Source organism: Vicugna pacos, chromosome 11 (assembly GCF_048564905.1).
Source record: "Vicugna pacos chromosome 11, VicPac4, whole genome shotgun sequence".
Classification (NCBI taxonomy): domain Eukaryota; kingdom Metazoa; phylum Chordata; class Mammalia; order Artiodactyla; family Camelidae; genus Vicugna; species Vicugna pacos.
In genome coordinates this window covers 49,793,345-49,812,924 of record NC_132997.1, presented here as the reverse complement: position 1 = coordinate 49,812,924, position 19,580 = coordinate 49,793,345, and the positions used below count along the sequence as shown (strand labels likewise).

General features: G+C 35.3%; 1 protein-coding gene and 1 pseudogene across 8 annotated transcripts in view; one reads left to right on the top strand and one right to left on the bottom strand.

Annotated features, from left to right (window-relative positions):
* MCU (mitochondrial calcium uniporter) overlaps window positions 1-19,580 on the top strand; it is a 201,537-nt gene that overhangs the window by 99,786 nt on the left and 82,171 nt on the right. The window lies entirely within an intron of this gene.
* On the bottom strand, window positions 14,985-15,607 carry LOC140699524 (glycoprotein endo-alpha-1,2-mannosidase pseudogene; annotated as a pseudogene).

The following is a 19,580-nucleotide window of genomic DNA, read 5'->3' as shown; positions in this document are numbered from 1 at the left end:
AAAAAGCTACATATGTGCATGGGAAGACTGCATCATACTAAGTGAGTACTTATCCTGTCAATAGGAGACAAGTCAGAAGAAGTAAACAAGTATTAATAAACCTCTGTGCCTGGAATGACTGATGAGGAATGAAAGCAATTCATATTGCCAGTCAAGATTCTGAATTGAAGAAAAATGTTTTAATTATAATAATAGGCTCTTTGGAATTAAATTATGAATATGTATCAGTTCTAAAATACTATTGAGCATCTCTATAGACAGGAGCTGTGCTAGGTACTGAGATTACAATTTTGAGTAAGATAGAGTTCCCACCCTTAAGCAGATACAGACAGTAATAGAAGAAGTCTTCAAGTGTATTAATTTTTTATTGCTGTGGTAACAAATTACCATAAACTTAGTGGCTTAAAAGAATAAAAATAAATTTATTAGCTTGCAGTGCTGTAGGTCAGAAATCTGATATGGATCTCACTGTGCTGAAATCAGGATGTCAGTAGAGCTATGTTCCTTTCTGGACACTTTACAGGAGAATTCATTTCCTTGCCTTTTCTGGTTTCTAGAATCCACCCATATTCTTTGCACATAATGTCTTGCTCCATCTTCAAAGCCAGCTGCAACGGGAACCTGGTTCTTCTTATACTGCCATCTCTCTGAGTCTCTGGAGCTGGATTTTAAGGACTCATGTAATTAGATTGAGCCCACCTGGATAATTCTGGATGATGATTTTAAATCCTTATCTCAGAAGTCCTTAACCACATCTATAAGGTCCTTTTTGCCACATATTCATGGATTTATCAGGATTAAAGTGTGAACATATATGGGGGACATTATTTTGCCTACTACACCAAGGAACTATGAAAGAATAGAAGTTGGGCACCTAACACTCAGTTTAGGGGTCCAGGGAAAACTTTCAGGAGGCAAGCAGCTGAGTCTTGAATTGGGTGAAGGAGACATGGAGAGGTGACTGCTTAATAGGGCTCAGTGGGGCATAAGCATTTGAGTTAAGGGGAGCTTTATGAGTATACTGTATATGGAAGTGTGAAATAGCATGGGTTATTTGTTTATTATTTATTGTTAAGGAACCAGAAGTTCACGATACAGTATGTGGTGGTGGAATGGTGGGGAGACAGAAATGAGGAGAGACTTCACATACTATGCTTCAGAGCTTGGGTTTATCCTATAGGCAGTTGCATGACATTGAAGAATTTGAAACTGAGTCAGGGTGGGGATGGTGACATGATCAGATTTCACTTTAGATAGACCATTCTTAGCTATCTTGAGGGAGAATAAGACTGGAGGTAGAGACAGTGAAAAGGCTGTTACTTTTGTTCAGGTATCTTTATATATAATTCAGGTGATAAAGTTTTTGGTTTAGATGACTGGGTCATAACATTCTGAGAGAAGAATACAGAAAGTCTTGAGAGAGGTAAGGTAATACTAATAATACTTTCTGCCTCATACATACACAAAATAAAAGAACCTTGTAGACAGTTAACCTAAACTCTTAATTTCCTTCCCTGAAAGTAACCATTTACCATCAGTAAGATGAGGTTGAACTGTTGTATTTTTCTGTTTTTAAGAGCAATCTTGTTTCCCTTTGGCATCTACTCCACGTATACATAATGTTGACTGGCCACGTATTTTTGCCTTTTCCTGCCTTGTGGCTTTCACTTCCACTTAATGATTTAAGGAATCAGGGAATTGTAGAAGTCTATTGAAGTTTACTTTCTCTTCCTTTGTTATATTGTAGTGATTGAGCCAGTTTTTGGCTTGCCAAATAGTCCATTATTCATTTTAATGAACAGTATAAGTGTGGCCACGGAAGGAACTTGTTACTGCAGCATATTAAAACAATCCAAGGGAGAAGGTTGCTGATTAAGAGTGGAATTTACATGTAGACATGGTTTTTTTGCCTTGTGGTAATACAGCAATTTAGTGTATTACGTAGCTAGGAATTCTAGTTATTTTGAAAGATGAGTCTGCTTGGTCTGGTAGCTGAAAGGTAGCATAACATGCTATAGTGCATATGTCCAAATATTTTCTGTTCACCAGCTGGACTAAGAGTTCTTACATACACTGCTTAAACTATAAAATGTTTAAGCAGGAAATTATACTTTTTCATGAGGAAGAGTATGCAGTAGGTAGGGAATGATTGTAAGTTGAATTTAAGTGGTTTGCATTCCCCTAAGTAGATTTGGGGTTAGATTTTTAATATTTCTAATTGAAAAATGGGCACAGTCTACTCAGAGTAACTAAGAAATATAATTGCCATGAAGTTCAAAGTTGATTTATGTTACTTTTTGGCTATCTGAAGAGAAAGGGGTTTATCTGGGTAGTCTGAATTTCTGTATAGCACAAGTTCACTATAAATACTTTGACTAGTAAGCACAATATAGATTAATTAATGACCACAAAGCTGTAGAATGGGATAAACGTGAGACTTATATTGATGTGATTTTTGCCTTTAGGAACAATTAGCTATTAGGGCATAGAGGACAAAGGTCTTAATGAAAATATTGTGCTTTGCCCAAGTAAAATCAGTCTATAAAAATTTCAGTTGTTGATAATATAGTATAGTTGGCTATCTGGTAGTTTATAAATGTATTAACTAAAACAATTTTATCTATAAAATGTTGCAAGAGACTGCAAATGGTTTCATTAGAGGTACGGTAAAAGATGAGAGATGATTGGAGAGGGTATTGAGTAGGAAGGAGGGAAAAGTTTATTACCCTTTGGTTTGTTTTATGCCAGCTCCTCCTGGAAAGTTATTTTTTCCTGGGACATGTCTTATGTTTCAAGGATTATTTTTTTAAACATTTTTTTTATTGAGTTACAGTCATTTCACAATGTTGTGTCAAATTCCAGTGTAGAGCACAATTTTTCAGTTATACATGAACATACATATATTCATTGTCACATTTTTTTTCACTGTGAGCTACCACAAGATCTTGTATATATTTCCCTGTGCTATACAGTATAATCTTGTTTATCTTTTCTACGTATTTTGGAAGATGGATTTACTGAATGTAAGATTCTTGGTTAGAGGTTTTTTTGGGTTTCAGCACTTTGCAAATGTCCTCCTACTGCCTTCTAACCTTCTTTATTTCTGATGAGAATTCTATTGTTAATCTTTTGGGGATTTCTTTGTGAGTGAGAAGTTGTTTTTCTCTTGTTGCTTTGAACATTTTTACTATGCTATGTCTTGTATATGTATGATACCTCTTTGTGTTTTCCTGCATGGAATTTGTTGAGCTTCTTGGAAATGTAGATTGTTTTAATCAAATTTGGGAAGTTTCTAACCATTATTTATTTGAATATCTTTTCTCTTCCTTTCTCTACTTCTATGGATAAGGTTTTCTTCTCTACTCTCATTATACATGTTGCTGTGCTTTATGGCTTTCCACTTTTCTCTGAGACTCTTCATATGTGTTCATTCTTTTTTCTCACTGTTTCTCAGATTGCACACTGTTTATCCATCTTTAAGGTTGCTGATTCTTCTGCTAATTCATATTTATTGTACAGTCCCTGTAATGAATTTTTCTTCTCGGTTATTGTACTTCTCAACTCCTGAATTTCCACTCTTTAAAATAATTTCTATATCTTACATCTCTATTTGGTGAGAAATTATCATAACTTCCTTTACTTTCTAAAGCGTTATTTTCTTTCTTTGAACATATTTGCAGTGGTTGTTTTGAAGTCTTTGCCTGCTAAGTCCAACAATTGAACTCTTTCAAAGGCAATTTCTGTTGCTTGCTCTTTTTCCTGTGTAAGGATCATGCTTTTCTGTTTCTTTGCGTGTCTCATAATTTTTTTTTTGTCAAAAACTGAACGTTTTAGATAACATTGTAATAACTGAGAATGTTGATTCCACCCCCACTTCCCACACGCTCATCGACTTGGATGTTATTTGCTTGTTTAGTGACTTGGCTGGACCATTTTAGTGAAGTGTATTTTCCCTGTAGTGAGTAGCTTCTGATATTGTTCCTCAGAAGTCAGAGTCTTTGGCATGCACAGAATCATCCTAGGAAGACAATGGTTTTAGCAGGGCTCTGTGGCTGTCTCTTTTCTCTGTTAAGCTGTCTGCCTCTGTAGTTTTGGGCCTCATTTCAGGGGTAGTTTTGCAGCCAGCCTTTGTTTTGAACCCAGGAGGACTCTTCCTAGCTATCTCTTTCTTTGGTTCTCCCTGGTAAAATTCTAGCTATTCTGTGGCTGTCTTGTTACTCTCAGAGAGCTACCAATTTCTTAATTGCTTACCACCAAATCTCTCTTACCTTCTATAGTGCCCTCAGGCTTGAACTTTCCCACACTGTGTTTCAAATAAAATCATTTCCCTTGGGGATCACTTCAGCGCTTTCTCTCCTATGTCCTCTGCCTGGACCAAGCCTCTGCCACTGCCCTGGAGCTGGGAGTGAGAGTAGTGGCCCCTTCTCTTGGAATGACACTACTGCTTAGTTTTCTGGGCTTCTTCTGTTGTGGAAACTTCACCTTATGAGCAAGCTGGGGCAAGGGCATTTAGGATCTCAGTGTTCTCAGCTTGTCTGCTGTGGGAGAATTTCTGTCCTATGAGAAGAGGGCAGTTGTGGGGTGGGGAGTGGCCGGGGTGGAAGCAGAGAAGCCCGGACCTCTCAGCTGTTCTTGCCTGTTACAGAGCTTCTGCAACACAGAGGTGGAAGTGTAAGAAATGCAGGTGGATTCCCTATCCTAGGCAGATATCATGGCTCTTAACTGGGAGTTGGGAGTAGAGGAAGCCCTGCATTCTTGGTTGCTCTCACCTGGAGTAGAACTTCATCATGCTGAACTTAGGGAGGGGTGGGAGGTTGTGGCTCAAATGCCAGACTTCTGCTATTCTTACAGACATTTAGTAGGTTTTCTTGAATAAATGTCTCTTCATTTGCTAAGTATCTTTAAGATACTTAGGATATCTTTCTCATTTCCAGAGATTTTAAATGGTGGTGGTGGTGGTTTTAATTTTCACCAGTTGTAGTCGTTTTGCTGGGAAGATGGTCCATAGAACTCTAATTGGCATTCTAGAAGTTGTCTCCATTTGTATTTATTTTGTGCTTTCTAATTACCCTACTTTTTCTATGATTTTTTCTTCTTTCTTGCTTTTTCTTCTGAAAATGCCTTCTTTATGTTCATTTTCCCCTCCATGGGCTTAGAAGGTGTACATTATTTACATATTCTGTTAACATTTACCCTTACAATTTGAACATGCATTCCTGACTTACAGTCTAAAGCTAATCAGTATCTCTACCTTTCTTTCATATAGTCCAGAAACCTTAGTACACTTTTACTCCTATAATTCCCTGTTATACAAAATGTTCTTTTTATCTGGTTTTAATTCCACTTTTTATTCTTACATGTTAATTGTTGTTATTATTACTAGTTTTTAATGTAATCCTGTTTTAGATTTACCCTGATCTTTGCCAGTATCTTTGTTCCCCATTCCCTTCCTTTTGGTTCAATCTTTTTTTTTTTAAGGTGGGGGCAAGTAATTAAGTTTATTCATTTATTTCAAATGCAGGTGCTGAGGATTGAACCCTGGACCTTGTGCATGCTAGGCATGCCCTCTACCACTGAGATGTACCCACCCCCTTCAATCTTTTTTTTAAGTGCATCCTTTAGTAGTTTTTTCTCTTAGGGTGTGTTTATAGTAAGCTCTCTTATTCTTTGTTTTTGTGAAAATGTTTTCATTGTCCTTTATCATTTAATGATCAGTTGCATAGAGAATTTTAGATTGATTACTAGATTACTTCAGCTCAGCCTTTTCATGATATTCCATTTTGTTCAGACATGTAGTGTTAGTCACATTAGTCTCACATATTTTCCCCCAGGGTTTCTTTTTATTGTGGTAAAATACACATAGCAAAATGTACCATTTTTAGGTAGTTCAGTGGCATTAAACACTTTCACATAGTTATGCAGCCATCACCACTATCTCCAGAACTTTTTCATTACCCCAAACGGGAACTCTGTAACCATCTGACAGTAACTTCCCATTGCTCTTACCCCAGCCCCTGGTAACCACCATTCTGCTTGCTTTCTGCTGCATCACGGATGATTTTTCTATACTTGACTTCTGAGTTACTGATTTTTTTTCCATCTTTATGGCTTGTGTGCTATTTGAAACTTGAATTTTAAATTTTAGTTACTACTTTTCATTTCTAGAGATTGTATTAAGTACATTGTTCCAATATGCCTGTAATTTTTACAGACTTCAAGTTTTTCAAATTCTTTTTTTGGTCTTTATCTTAAACAACTATGCTTTATAGATCTTAGTTGTAACTGTATCTTTTAATAGCTCAAATTTGTATCTCCAGCCTCCTGGTGGGTGGTTTTTTGGGTTTTTTTTGGTCATTATGGTGATATACACATAAAAGAAAATTTATCATCTTAAAATTTTTACATGTACAACTTACTAGTGTTAAGTATATTTACATCATTGTGCAACCAATATCCAAAATTCTTTAACTTTTTCATCTTGCAAAACTGAAACTTTATACCTATTAAACAAATTCCTATTCCTCCCTCCTGCTGGCCCCCACCAACCATCATTCTACTTTCTATACATATGAATTTGACTTCTTTACATACTGCATTTAAGTGGAATAATACAGTATTTGTCTTTTGTTGACTGGCTTATTTCACTCAGATTCATGTCCTCCAGATTCATCCATGTTGTAGCATACGTTAGAATTTCTTTCCTTTTTAAGACTGAACAATATTCCATTGTACGTATGTACTACTTTCTTTGTTTATCCATTTATCTGTGACAGAAACTTAGGTTGTTTCCATCTTTTGACTGTTGCGATTAATTCTGCTATGAAAATGAGTGTACAAATATCTCTTTGAGTTTTTATTTCTTTTGGATATATACCCAGAAGTGGGATTGCTGGATCACATGGTAGTTCTGTTTTTTTGAGGAACCACCATGATGTTTGCCATAGCAACTGCACCATTTTACAGTCCCATCAACAATGCACAAGGGTTCTAATTTCTTCCCATCCTTGCCAATGTTTATTATTTCTGTTTTGTTAATAGAAGCCATCCTAATGGGTGTGAGGTGATATTGTGGTTTTGATTTGCATTTCCCTAACGATTAGTGATATTCAGCATCTTTTCATCTGCTTTTTGGGCATTTGTATATCTTCTTCAGCAAAATGTTCAAGTCCTTTGCCTGTTTTTTAATTGACTTGTTTGTTTTGTTGTTGCTGTGGTTGTTATTGAGTGTAGGAGTTCTGGATATTAACCCCTTATCAGATATATGATTTGCAAATATTTTCTTCAATTCCATAGGCTGCCTTTTTACTTTGTTGATTTTGTCCTTTGATGCAGTTTTTAATTTGATGTAGTCCAGCCTGGTACATGTCACAACTCAAGCTTGTAGATTACTCAGACCACGGAACTTCCCCCAGGTTTCCTGTTTTCATTTCTCAATTCATTTTTAGACCCATGGGGATGATTCTTATTTTCTTGTGTGCTCAACTATGCATTTTAAAGGACATTTGTTATATTCTTATCCAGCATTTCTCCATGTTTTGTGGTAAGAATTTTTTAGTGTACCTGGTGTAAGTTATCAGTTAAGAACAGAAGTAAATTCTCCCTAATTTAATTTAGGAAAGTTTGCATATGGCTGAGAGCCTTTTAAAATCCTAGGATTAAAGAAGTCTTACTCAATTCATAGTATCCCCTTCTCTGGATAGCAGGTAGTTGCCAGAGGGGTGCCACAGAGGATTCAAGTTCAGTTTAAGCCATGTCTTAGCACTAATTCAGCTGTAGCTAGCTTAAGGGAAGATGGATTGAAAGTAAAGTTTCTTATAACATATTTACAAATTTAGATAATAAAACCCATTTGTAAGGTGTATAATAATGCTCTATTAATTTCTTTATCTAACCCTCATACAAAAGTGTAGTAATATTGGGATAGTTTAAAATGGGAAAAGTTGCAATAATTTTTTTAAAATAGGGTTTTTATGCTATATATGTTACAAGCTAGTGAAGAACATGCAGCAAACACAGAGGGTATATTGTTCACTGTTTCCCATTATGCCTATTCAGCTGAAAATATATCACTGTTTGTGCTTGGGCCTTATTAGATGTGGAATGCAATGCAGTATTTTTGGGATCCAGTGTATGTGTGATTAGCTCATAACATTAGCCCATGAGGTTGCATTTTATTGCTGTTTCTTTTTATCAAATAGAAAAAGACTTTAGGCCATGATCTAGAAGAAAGTGAAGTACTTAGTTTCATTAGTTCCAGAGACTTGATAGTGATGTAGTTAACATACCTGACTGCTGAGTCACACATCTTTGCTACTCTTGAACTCTTTGGGGAGATTATTTTTTATATATAGTTGGATCTGATATAATCTCCAGGGTCCTTCTAATAGGGAAAGAGGAGATGGAAGTTAATATTAGGAGATGTGATGACGGAAGCAAGAGCTTGGAGTGATGTGAGGAAGGGGTCATGAGCCAAGGAAGGCAGGAGGCCTCCAGAAGCAAAAAAGGTAAGGATGCATTCTTATCTCAACGCCTCTAGAGGGAACTACCTCTGCTGAAGCCTTGACTTTGTTTAGCCCAGCAAGACTTGTTCTCAATTACATCCAGAACTGTGAGAGAATAAATATGTGTTGTTTTAAATCACTAAGTGTGTAGTAATTTGTTGCAGAGACAATAGGAAACTTGTAAAGCAAGGAAGACCTGATTTATTGTAACTGTGTGGTGAAGGCACTCTAGTGCTAATATTTGTATTTTCTGAGTAACTTTGATTTTTGTTTCAGGGAAAACTTGTCTGACCTTTAAGTTTTAGGCATCTGCCTAGTTTTATATCCTAGCAGTTAGACAGTGCTAAGATTGTCTAATATCAGCTTTTTTCTGTTTCTAAAAGTGAAATGAAAAGTAGATCAGAGCTATTTTACATGACCTAATCATTGCCTATCTTTTTGTCCTCTATTATCAGTATGATTGCTTACCTAGCTGCCTCAAAAGCAAGACTTAAAATTAACTATTGAGGGGTAATTATTTCTATCATCACGGGTTTATCTAAGACTCTTCTGTTTTGAAGAAACATAGGCTTCTTGTGGAAGTAAACAGATTTTAAAAGCACAGTGAAAGGAATATTCCCTTTACATGATTAGCTAATAAGTTTTACAAATACAGTATTTTTTGGAAACTGATTACTGTTTAATGTGGTTGTTAAATTTCCTGCTAATTCTCAAATTATGTCATTGGAAAGCTTTATGAAAACTACCATGTATTCAAAAACTATCACATGAAATATGTTCAACATTGATATGAGAAAAAGTTTATAAAATGACTTATACTTTTCTTCTTTTTGCTTACTTATAAGTAAATCCTTGCTGAGACTACCCAATGTAAGAAACAGGGAAAAGAAAATTTTTTGTTTTTAAGCTCTTTGGAGCCTAAGTGCTTATAACTACAGCATGGGGGACTTGTTGCTAAGACTGCCGTGAATGACTAGATTGCCCAGCCTGTCTGTAGCTTGTTTGATTTTTATCATTAAGAATTATGTTTGTTGTTTAGCAAATGATGTTTATTCACTGCAGATAAATTAGAAAATAGAAATATGTGAAAATAAGATCTAGTAATATATTCACCTTTAACAGTTTGGTATAGATCCTTCCCAACTTTTCCTGTATATGTTGCTTCTAAACTGTTTTATCACATAGCATTACATTATCTTTTCTTGTGACACACCAGAATCTTAATACATAGCAGTTTTTCATGAAGCTTAAGTTCAGTATTTGGAATCACACTTTTTTGTTTGTTTTTTGGGCTTTTTAAAAATTTCAGTTATTTAGTTAGTTGAAGTACAGTCAGTTTACAGTGTTGTGTCAATTTCTGGCAGACTTTTGATTTGGAACTTTTTGGCTTAACATTTACATGACTTGGCAGATACACCTTTTTTGTAAAATGGAGAAATATTATAGGATTGTTGTGAAGATGCAATTAGGTCATATAAAACATTTAACACAAAATTTGATATATGTATCGCTGAATAAATATATCAAATTTTGTGTTAAATGCTTTGTATGACCTAATTTACTCAAGTATTCTGTTATATGAACATACTATTGGTAATGTAGCGAATTCCTTACTGCTAGAAAACTTGTTTTAAATGTTTCACAGTCATACCAAAAAATGCAACATTTAAGCAACTTCTTAAGTGTCATGAAGACTTAGGAGGTGTGGAATTGGAGAGTTGAATCTTGGGGCCTCTCATGATGAAGAGTAACTATTTTTTATGTTTTAATAGAATGATTAGCCCAGTCTTATTTTGTGGGCAAATGCATGTAAAACAATGTACTGCTCCGCTGTTACACTGTATCTCTAATAGTGAGTTATTTCACTGTTTATAAGTTCAATTTAGAATATGGTGTGTGAAAAGAAAAAACTTCCAATTGTATTTACTGAAGTATGGTGTGTATACGAGATGCAAGAAATAAACAGTAACTGCTGGTACATGAGATGGCCTGAAGTTGTAATGCTTTCTTTGCCATTGATTAAGTGTGTGATTTTGGACAAGTTACTCATACCACTGGACTATAGTTTCTTCTGAGTAATGAAGGCATTGGACTAGATTAGTTTCAAATTTGAGAACTGTGCAGATCCTTTAAAAGGGACAAATATTCCAGCTGTTGATTTAAACTATATTGTGGTTTTTAATTATATACTCAACTTTACTGTGGGCAGACATAAAGCTAAATAGAAGTTCCCTCTGCTACATTCATGCAGAGCTACAAAACCAAAACAAGTGAAGTGCAAACAAGACCAAAACCAACATATTAACAACATCAACATAATGAATGACAGTTGGTTTGCTGAAACTGAAATACTGCTTCCAATGTGAATATGTTATTCCTTGCTACCCTGCATGTTCTTTTGCATTGGGCTAACTAGACTACAGTGTATAAGATGATAATTTAATTCTCCTAACATGTTGTTTTTATTAAAACTGTTATAAATCTTTGATTTAGTGCATCATGGTATCATTTTTCCTTCACTGGCTCAACTGTATTGCCTGCCTCTCTGCTTTTCCCATTAGCCTAGGATAGTGATGAATGACTTCCTATGTTGATAAACACAAATGTGGGCTCACAAATATCCTGGCAGTGCTTAATGACAAAGTGTTCAGATGATCCACATTTTCAAAGATTATTAGTGGTAAGGGCAGAAAATTTAAAACTTCTTATAGAGAATTCCTCAACTCTTGAATATACAGCCACAGATCTGGGCTGTGGTCCATGTTGAGAACGTCAAACTAGATCATTAAGATGCTTCTATGATTCTGCGACTAGGAAGCCATTCCTGTAAGTAATGATAGCAATATATACACACATTCCAGGGTGTCTCATTGTCTTAGATTAGGAAAGTGCATTTATGAAGCCAAGGTATTTTTAAAATAAGCAACTAAAAAATCATACTAATTGCTGTAGGGCAGTGGTTCTCAGTAAGAGGTGATTTTGCCTCCCCCACACCAAGAGATATTTGACAATGTTTGGAGACATTATTTTTGGTTGTCAAAAACTGGTTGGGGGTGGCAGAGCTACTGGCATCAGTGGCTAGAGGCCAGAGATGCTTTTGAACATACAGCACAGGATAGCCCCCGACAACAAAGAATTATCTGGCCCAAAATGTCAGTAGTGCCAAAGTTAAGAAACCTTCATCTGGGGCATTATAACCAATGCCAAGGGTAGTTTTAGAGATAAAAAGAACAGCATGATCCCATTATAAAAACGTCATTATTGTAAGTACAAAATGCCCTACAGTCTATCCTGTAATATTGACTAGGACTATTTCAGTTCAAGTATTTGTGAAATAGGTACTAACTTTAAGAATTTTTTTCTATTTTATATTATTATATTAAAGGAATGGAAGTATGGTGCTACTCAAGTTCTCTTAAAGCAAGTATGGTTTCTGTATCTCAGTTGCAAAATCTCTTATCTAAGAAAATAAACTTTATTTGATATTTGTCTTATACTTTCTCTGATTTTTGGTATAAGTCTTTACACAGTTGAATTTGAAAAAATAACTTTTCCAGTTGTGGTTCAAAATCATATCAGAGCGATGCCTGAAATATGGAAGTCTACCTACCTATCCTGTATGAAACATTTCAAATAAAAAAAAGCATGTTTCAGCAGTAGGGTCACTCTTGCTTATCATTTTTCTTTTTTGGTTTTGTTTTTGGTTTGTTTCACTCCTTATTATAGAAAATTTTCACAATTACACCGAGTAAGGGGAGTAGTATAATTAAGCAATGAATCCCAGTGTACCTATTAGTCAGCTTCAGCCTATGAGCATTTTGCCAATCTTGTTACAACTTTCCCTTCCCTCACTAGCTCCCTTCTCATAATTATTTTGAATTCATCTCAGACATCATATTATTCCATCCATAAATACTTTGTAACTATTTTTAAATAAAGTCAGAAAAGATATTGTCTTGTGGGTGGGCTCTGGGGGAATTGTAACAAGTCTTTGGAATGGAGGCTTATTGGAAAGAAGTGGATAATCCAGTCTTCCATTTAGTAGTAGCTCTGTTAAATATTTATTGAATTGAAAAATCTAGTATAAGTTATTGTGTGAAGTAATATTATAAATTTAATGTGCCACAGTGAAGTTTACTCATTTTTTTGAAGTTTTTAATGCCATCTTTAGTTTTTTCTTACATAAGTTAAAAAAATTTTTTTTGTTGAAGTATAGTTGATTTACAATGTTGTGTTAGTTTCAGATGTACAGCAAAGTAATTCAGATATATATATATATTTTTTTTCTTTTTCAAACTCTTTTTCATTATAGGTTATTACAAGGTATTGAATATAGATTCCCATGCTATATAGTAGGTCCTTGTTGTTTATCTGTTTTATACATAGTAGTGTGTTTCTGTTAATCCCAAACTCCTACTTTATCCCTCCCTACCACACTTTCCCCTTCGGTAAACATAAGTTTGTTTTCTATGTTTGTGAGTCTATAAGTTCATTTGTATCATGTTTTAGATTCCGCATACAAGTGATATCATATAATATTTGTCTTCCTTTGTCTGACTTACTTCACTTAGTATAATAATCTCTGGGCCCATCTGTGTTGCTGCAAATGGCATTACTTCATTCTTTTTATGGATGAATAATATTCTACTGTGTGTACAGGTGTGTGTGTGTGTGTGTGTGTGTGTGTGTGTGTGTATGCCACACATATATATACCACATCTGTTTTATCCACTCATCTGTCAGTGGGCATTTAGTTTGCTTCCATGTCTTGGATATTATAAATAGTGCTGCTATGAACATTGTGGTGCATATACATATATCTTTTTGAATTAGACTTTTTGTCTTTTCCAAATATATGCCCAAGAGTGGGATTGCTGGATGATATGGTAATTCTATTGTCAGTTTTTTAAGGAACTTTCATACTGTTCTCCATAGTGGCTACACCAATTTATATCCCAGCAGTGTAGGAAGGTTCCCTTTTCTCCACACCCTCTCCAGCATTTATTATTTGTGGACTTTTTGATGATGGCCATTCTGACTGGTGTGAGGTGATATCTCATTGTAGTTTTGATTTGCATTTCTCTAATAATTAGTGATGTTGAGCATTTTTTTATGTGCCTGTTGGCTATCTTTATGTCTTTGGAGAAAGGTCTGTTTAGGTCTTCTACCCATTTTTCATTGAGTTGTTTATTTTTTGGTATTGAGCTATATAAGCTGTTTGTATTTTTTGACAATTAATCCCTTGTCTATGCCACTTTTAATTTTATAATTGGTTTTAATCACAGCCTGGCTCCACTGCTGTTCAATCTATATGTTTTCTTTTGGCCTTTTCCCAAGTATATACTCATGACACCTGATTCTTGGAAATTTGTTATTGCTTTTGTTTCTATCCTTAAGTATTTACATTTTAAAAAATTCTTAAAGCTAATGTAATGGGTTTTAAGCAAGAGAGTGACATGAAAAGATTAGCATTTTAGGAAGACAATTTTGGTTATATTGTGGAGGATAGAAAGGAGACAAGGAGAACTGGATTGGTGCAGTCCAGACTTGGAGATATAGGAACAGATGGATTTAACAGCTATTTAAGAGCTAGAACCCACAGATTTTGGTGGCTGAAGGAAGGAAGGTGGGAGGAAAGAGTTAAGAATGATGGCCAAGTTTGTAGTACCTGATAGTACCATTTTCTGAGTGAAGGAATACAAGAGAGAGAGAGCAGGTTTGTGGGGAAAATATTCTTCTCTATGAATTCCTAATTTAGTGAGTGGCACAGGGGAAGAATTTTCTCTTGCCTCTCAGTATGGTGTTCTAGTGAAACAAGAATTGTTTTACTTGAGCAATACTGTGATTTTATTCATGCTTTCAAACTTGTTTATGAGAAGAAAGTCTGTTGGGCTGCTTGTACTCCCAGTTCTTCATGGCATGCAAGTTTTGTGTAGTCAGTATGTAGACCAGCATGTGTTACCTGACAGTCACATGCCAGAGGTGGTAGACAAGGTGCTTTGAGAGAAATAACAGTCAAAGTTGGGCACATGTTATAAGGGAGTCCTGTAATCCTCCCTCCATTCTTTACTCATTTGTCTTTTATAACTTTGAGGCTAGATGTTTGATATATGTTAGAGATAGAAGCCCAAGTCCTGAGGGAAAATGACCCCAGATTTTCCTTGTTCCATGCACTCCTAGGTTTACTTTCTTAGAAATAATACTGTTCCAGCATGGAATTGTCCATGTGTGGTGAAGAGTCACTGTAGTATAGGTATTAAGAAATTTTCAAAAGTGATATATTATGGTTTTACTTATTCACTGGTTAAAATAGATTCCTTCCTTCTGTCCTTCCTCCCTTCCTTTCTTCCTGAGGAGCAGTTTATTTTTTTAACTACTTATAAATACTTAAATTCACATGGTTATTTAACAGCACTTTGACACATAAGAAATTTAGTGTGTAAGTCTTCACTACCTTGTGTATTATCGTCACAAAAGAACATTTCATTCCTTTCTTTTCTGCTTCAGATTATATTTATGAGCTTTATCCAAAATAGTTGGTACTAAATCATCATTAACATTATTTGCATCAGGTAGGTACCAAGATAGGCTAGTACTAGTACACTAATTGAAGCTAAGTGCATTTATTTCATGTGAATTTCTATTACAGAAGGACCCTGAGAGCCTTTTTAGAGTAAAAGATGAAGCTAGTCTCATCTGGGGGACTGGGTCTCCTGGCTATTCTAGGGTCCCAAAGCTCCAAGACTAGATGGTTCCATCAAATTGTGGACTTCTGTACCAACTGTAATAAAATACATACAACTAATTCAGAGGTGGCAGTTCTTCCAGGTAAGGTTCAGAGGCTTTAGATGGTTTTATATCGATCTCAACGCTTTTAAAATTCTTGGTATTTGTTTCACTGTTGATTTTGTCATTCTTTTGAGAGTCAAAATTTTCTCCCAAATGAATAATTCATCAGCAGAGTTCTGGAAGAAGATCAAGTCCGTAAGGACCTCCAAAAGTAGAAAATATTTATTTTTTTTTAATATTTCATGTATCTTTGTATATTTACTTGGTATTCATGTTTTAAAACCTGTCATCAGAGAGAAAATAAATAGAATAGACAGTTATGCAAGCCTATTTTTGAAACGTCAGTGATGACATACTTTAAACTCCAAAATAATAAATGTTTATCTAGCTGCTTATTTCTGGTAAGGACCAACTCATACAGTCCTTCAAGCTCTGAGCTGCACAGCTCCAGGGAGTAAAATTCCTATATATGGAGTGTAGCAGTCCAGGGTCTGGGAATCTGGCCTCCAGCAAGGACTCTGCCAGCAGAGTCATTGAGACCAGGAATAAAGCAAAAGCCAGCAGCCTCAGCACAATGGAGACCCAACAAGCCCTGCCTCCAAAAAGCGCCTGAGGGGTGGGACAAAATAGATTTTCTTGATGGAAGTTAAAGGACAGTAAAGAAATGGTACCCAGTGGGAAACATTTAGAAAAATAATTTTTGAATAGAAATGATTTGCTTCTCCTCAAGTCCATCCCTATGGCTCCGCACCTTCATTACTCTTAGCATTCTTTAAAACAACAACAAAAGTACAAACATCAGAAAATCTTGAAGTTCACCTTCCAGCTGCCATTGGCCATCAACACCTGATGGTTTTTAGAATATTGTACTTTTTCCTTTTGGCCTTGTGAAAAATTTTAAAGGCTACGGGAAAGTATAGTAGATAGTGTAACTTAACTTTTTTTCTTTCATCACTGAGACAGCTTTTTGGAATTCTGGAGCTTGATCTGCCTCTTGATCTTAGTACTGGATTTCGAATATGGTTTAAATAAATGTGAGTGCTTTCAGTTAACAATGGTAGATTTTTTTTTCTAGTTTTATTGAGAAATAATTGACACGCATCACTGTGTAAATCTGAGATGTACAGTATGATGTACAGTTTGATTTACATTTATTGTGAAGTGATTACCAAAATAGGTTCAGTTAACATCCATCATTTCATTTAGATACAATAAAAAGAAAAGGAGAAAAAAATTTCTCTTTGTGATGAGAACTCTTAGAATCTACTTTCTTAACTTTCTTTTACAGCAGCCTCCCTTATCTGCAGTTTTGCTTTCTGAAATTTCAGTTACCCTGGTCAACTGTCGTTGGAATAAATTAAAGGAAGATTCCAGAAATAAACAATTCATAAGTTTTCAACTGCAGCTGTTCTGAGTAGTGTGCTTGCCATCATGCTCTGTCCCACCCCAAACGTAAATCATCCCTTTGTCCAGTATATCTAACCCATTAGTCGTTTAGTAGCCATATAGGTAATCAGATGGACTGTCTCAGTACCACAGAGCTTGTGTTCAAGTAACCATTATTTTACTTAATAATGGCCCTAAAGCACAAGAGTAGTGATGCTGGCAATTCAGATATTCTCTTACTGTGCCTAACTTATAAATTAAACTTTATCATAGGCATGTATGTATAGGGAAAACTGTAGTATAATTGGATTTAGTCCTATCCCCAGTTTTAGGCATCCACTGGACATCTTGGAACATATACTCTGCAGATAAGGGAGGACTACTGTGTTAAGTATAGTCAGATGGTACATTGAATATGGATTTACCTTCCCTCTTTCTCAAAACTCCACTAAAATGACAAAAGGTTTTGGTTTTTTAGGCATGAATCCACAAGGGGAACAAAGGACAAAGGAAAGGGGAGGGAAATGGAAGGGACTGAAAATTTTAGATTTAGGAGTCTGAAGAGAAGATGAATGAGTACTTCTTTAAGAAAGCTGAATCCTAGATTAGTAGTGGTATAAATTGAGAAGAACATGGCTTACCCTAAAGCATCCTCCAAAACTTTTGTGAAATGAGAATGAGTTAACAGCAGGAGAAATTAGTTGAACGGTTCATTGAAAATCCCTTTACGTGATACTTAGTCTCCCAGATTCCCTTCCCCTACCTTGGAAGAAAATTGAAAAATAGTCCCTAAAAAGAATGAAACAGGTTTTTCTGGAATGAGGGACCCTAAATACCATGAGGGCAGGGATACTGTACTGAAAGAGGAGGATTAAGTGGAAATTGACATATTGACTATTGATATTTCTAACCTTCTTCCCTCATTTGTCTCTGAGAACACTGGCAGACAAGCTTTTACCGTCAAAGTACGAGATTGGTATTATTCTCTGGAGAACCTGGCATAATCTGAAAGAAAAGATTTAAAGATATTGATCATTTGGGTTTCCCCAGGGAAATAACACAACCAGATCACTTTTGTGGTGAAGACCACTATTTGCATAAAGCTTCCAATCAGCTTTTTGGCCACCACTCCCCACTCCTAAATATGAGCAATCGGTTAGAGATCACTAGACATTTGAGGAACAGTTTTAATATGAACAGAACTGAAGCATATAGGAAACAGCGATCAAGGGAACAGTTTATGTAGGGAGAAAGAAAAATTTTTAAATGTATCAGTAATAATCCTCAGAGAGAAAAGAGTAATGAATCTAATATATGGTGCTCTAAAAAAGGAACTTTCAGAAAATCAAAATGATTTTAGAAATTAAAACCATGATAACAGAGTATTCCATAAAAGGTTTGAAGTGACCGAGAACTTGGGAGACAAGAATAAGAAAATTGGAGGACCAGTCCAAGAGACTCAATGGTGAAGATGTTCAAGTAATAGGAGTTCCAGAAAGAAAACTGAAAAAATAGAGGAAATATCATTAAAGAAAGAAATTCAAGAAAACTTCCCATATGAAAAAGAATATGTATATATAATATATATGACTGAATCACTTTGCTGTACACTGAAAACTAACACAACATTGTAAAATCAACTATACTTCAACTTAAAAAAAGAGATAACTCCCCATAACTGAAATACAAGTTTCTATATTGAAGTAATCCATCAGTTGCCAAGCATAGTGACATCCATATCAAGGGACTTCTTTTTGAAATTTCATAATAATGATTAAAAAAAGAAAATAATACAGAATCAAGGGAAAAACAGGTTTCATACAAAGGATCAGAAATCAAGGCTCAAGCTTCTCAACAGTGAAGTCTACTAAAAAAAAATGGAGAAATGACCTCTAAATTTTGAAGGAAAACAACTTTTAATCTAGGATTCTGTGTTTAGCCAAAGTTTGAAATAAGGGTAAGGGAAACTAAAGACATTTTCAGGCATGTTAAGGTCTCCCATTTTTCCTTCCAAGCACAATTTCTCAGGAAGCTACTGGGACTGTGCTGTACCAAAATAAGGGAGTATCCCTAAAAGCAGGTGATGTGCAGGAAGTGTGATCTTAAGAGATGAAAGAAATCTTCAGGATGGTGATAGATGTACATCTTGAGATGACAGCTATTCGGCAGGCCTAGAGAGCAACCAATTCAGAGTAGAGTGGTTCAGAAAGGTCCAGGAGAGATTTCTTCAAGAAACAGAAGAAATAGAGTGCCTAATATATTTTAATGTATCTAGAAGCGATTTGTGTAATGGCAGAAAATTTAGGATAGAATTAATAATTTAAATATATAGAAAACTAAGCCAAAAAAGTTATAAACTTGGGAAGCTAAAGTTGTGCAGGAAAGAAAAAGTAATCATAGTATGTACATGACTGAGCTGTAACTGCATTTACATAGTCAACATAATGAAAACAAAATCCTGACATAACTATCCGGAGAGGACAAGTTGAGTGGGGGCAATGGGATGTGTGTATGTGAAAGAAAGCTAAACTTTATTTTCCTTAGTAGGAAGTCAGTAGATGATGCATGAAGCTGAAAATTCAAGAAGTGAAGAATAAGTGTTATTTAGGGATATGATAGAAAATGCCAAAAACATCAGATTGGGAAGAGGTGAGGTATGAGAGTGTTGGGGTGAAGGAGTGGAGGTTAGAGGTCATGGATTGCTGTTTATTTGCAAGAAAAGCCTCCAATTATATGGATGTATAATGGAGAAAAAATAAAAATTAAAGAGAAGAAAATTGTATGTGAGCACCCATAGCAAATAGAATGAGGGCCATTAAATGAATGTCAGTTCAACTGTATCTCTGCAATCAAAATAACTATGGAATTAATGAAGGAAATGCAAGATTTATATACTGAAAACTT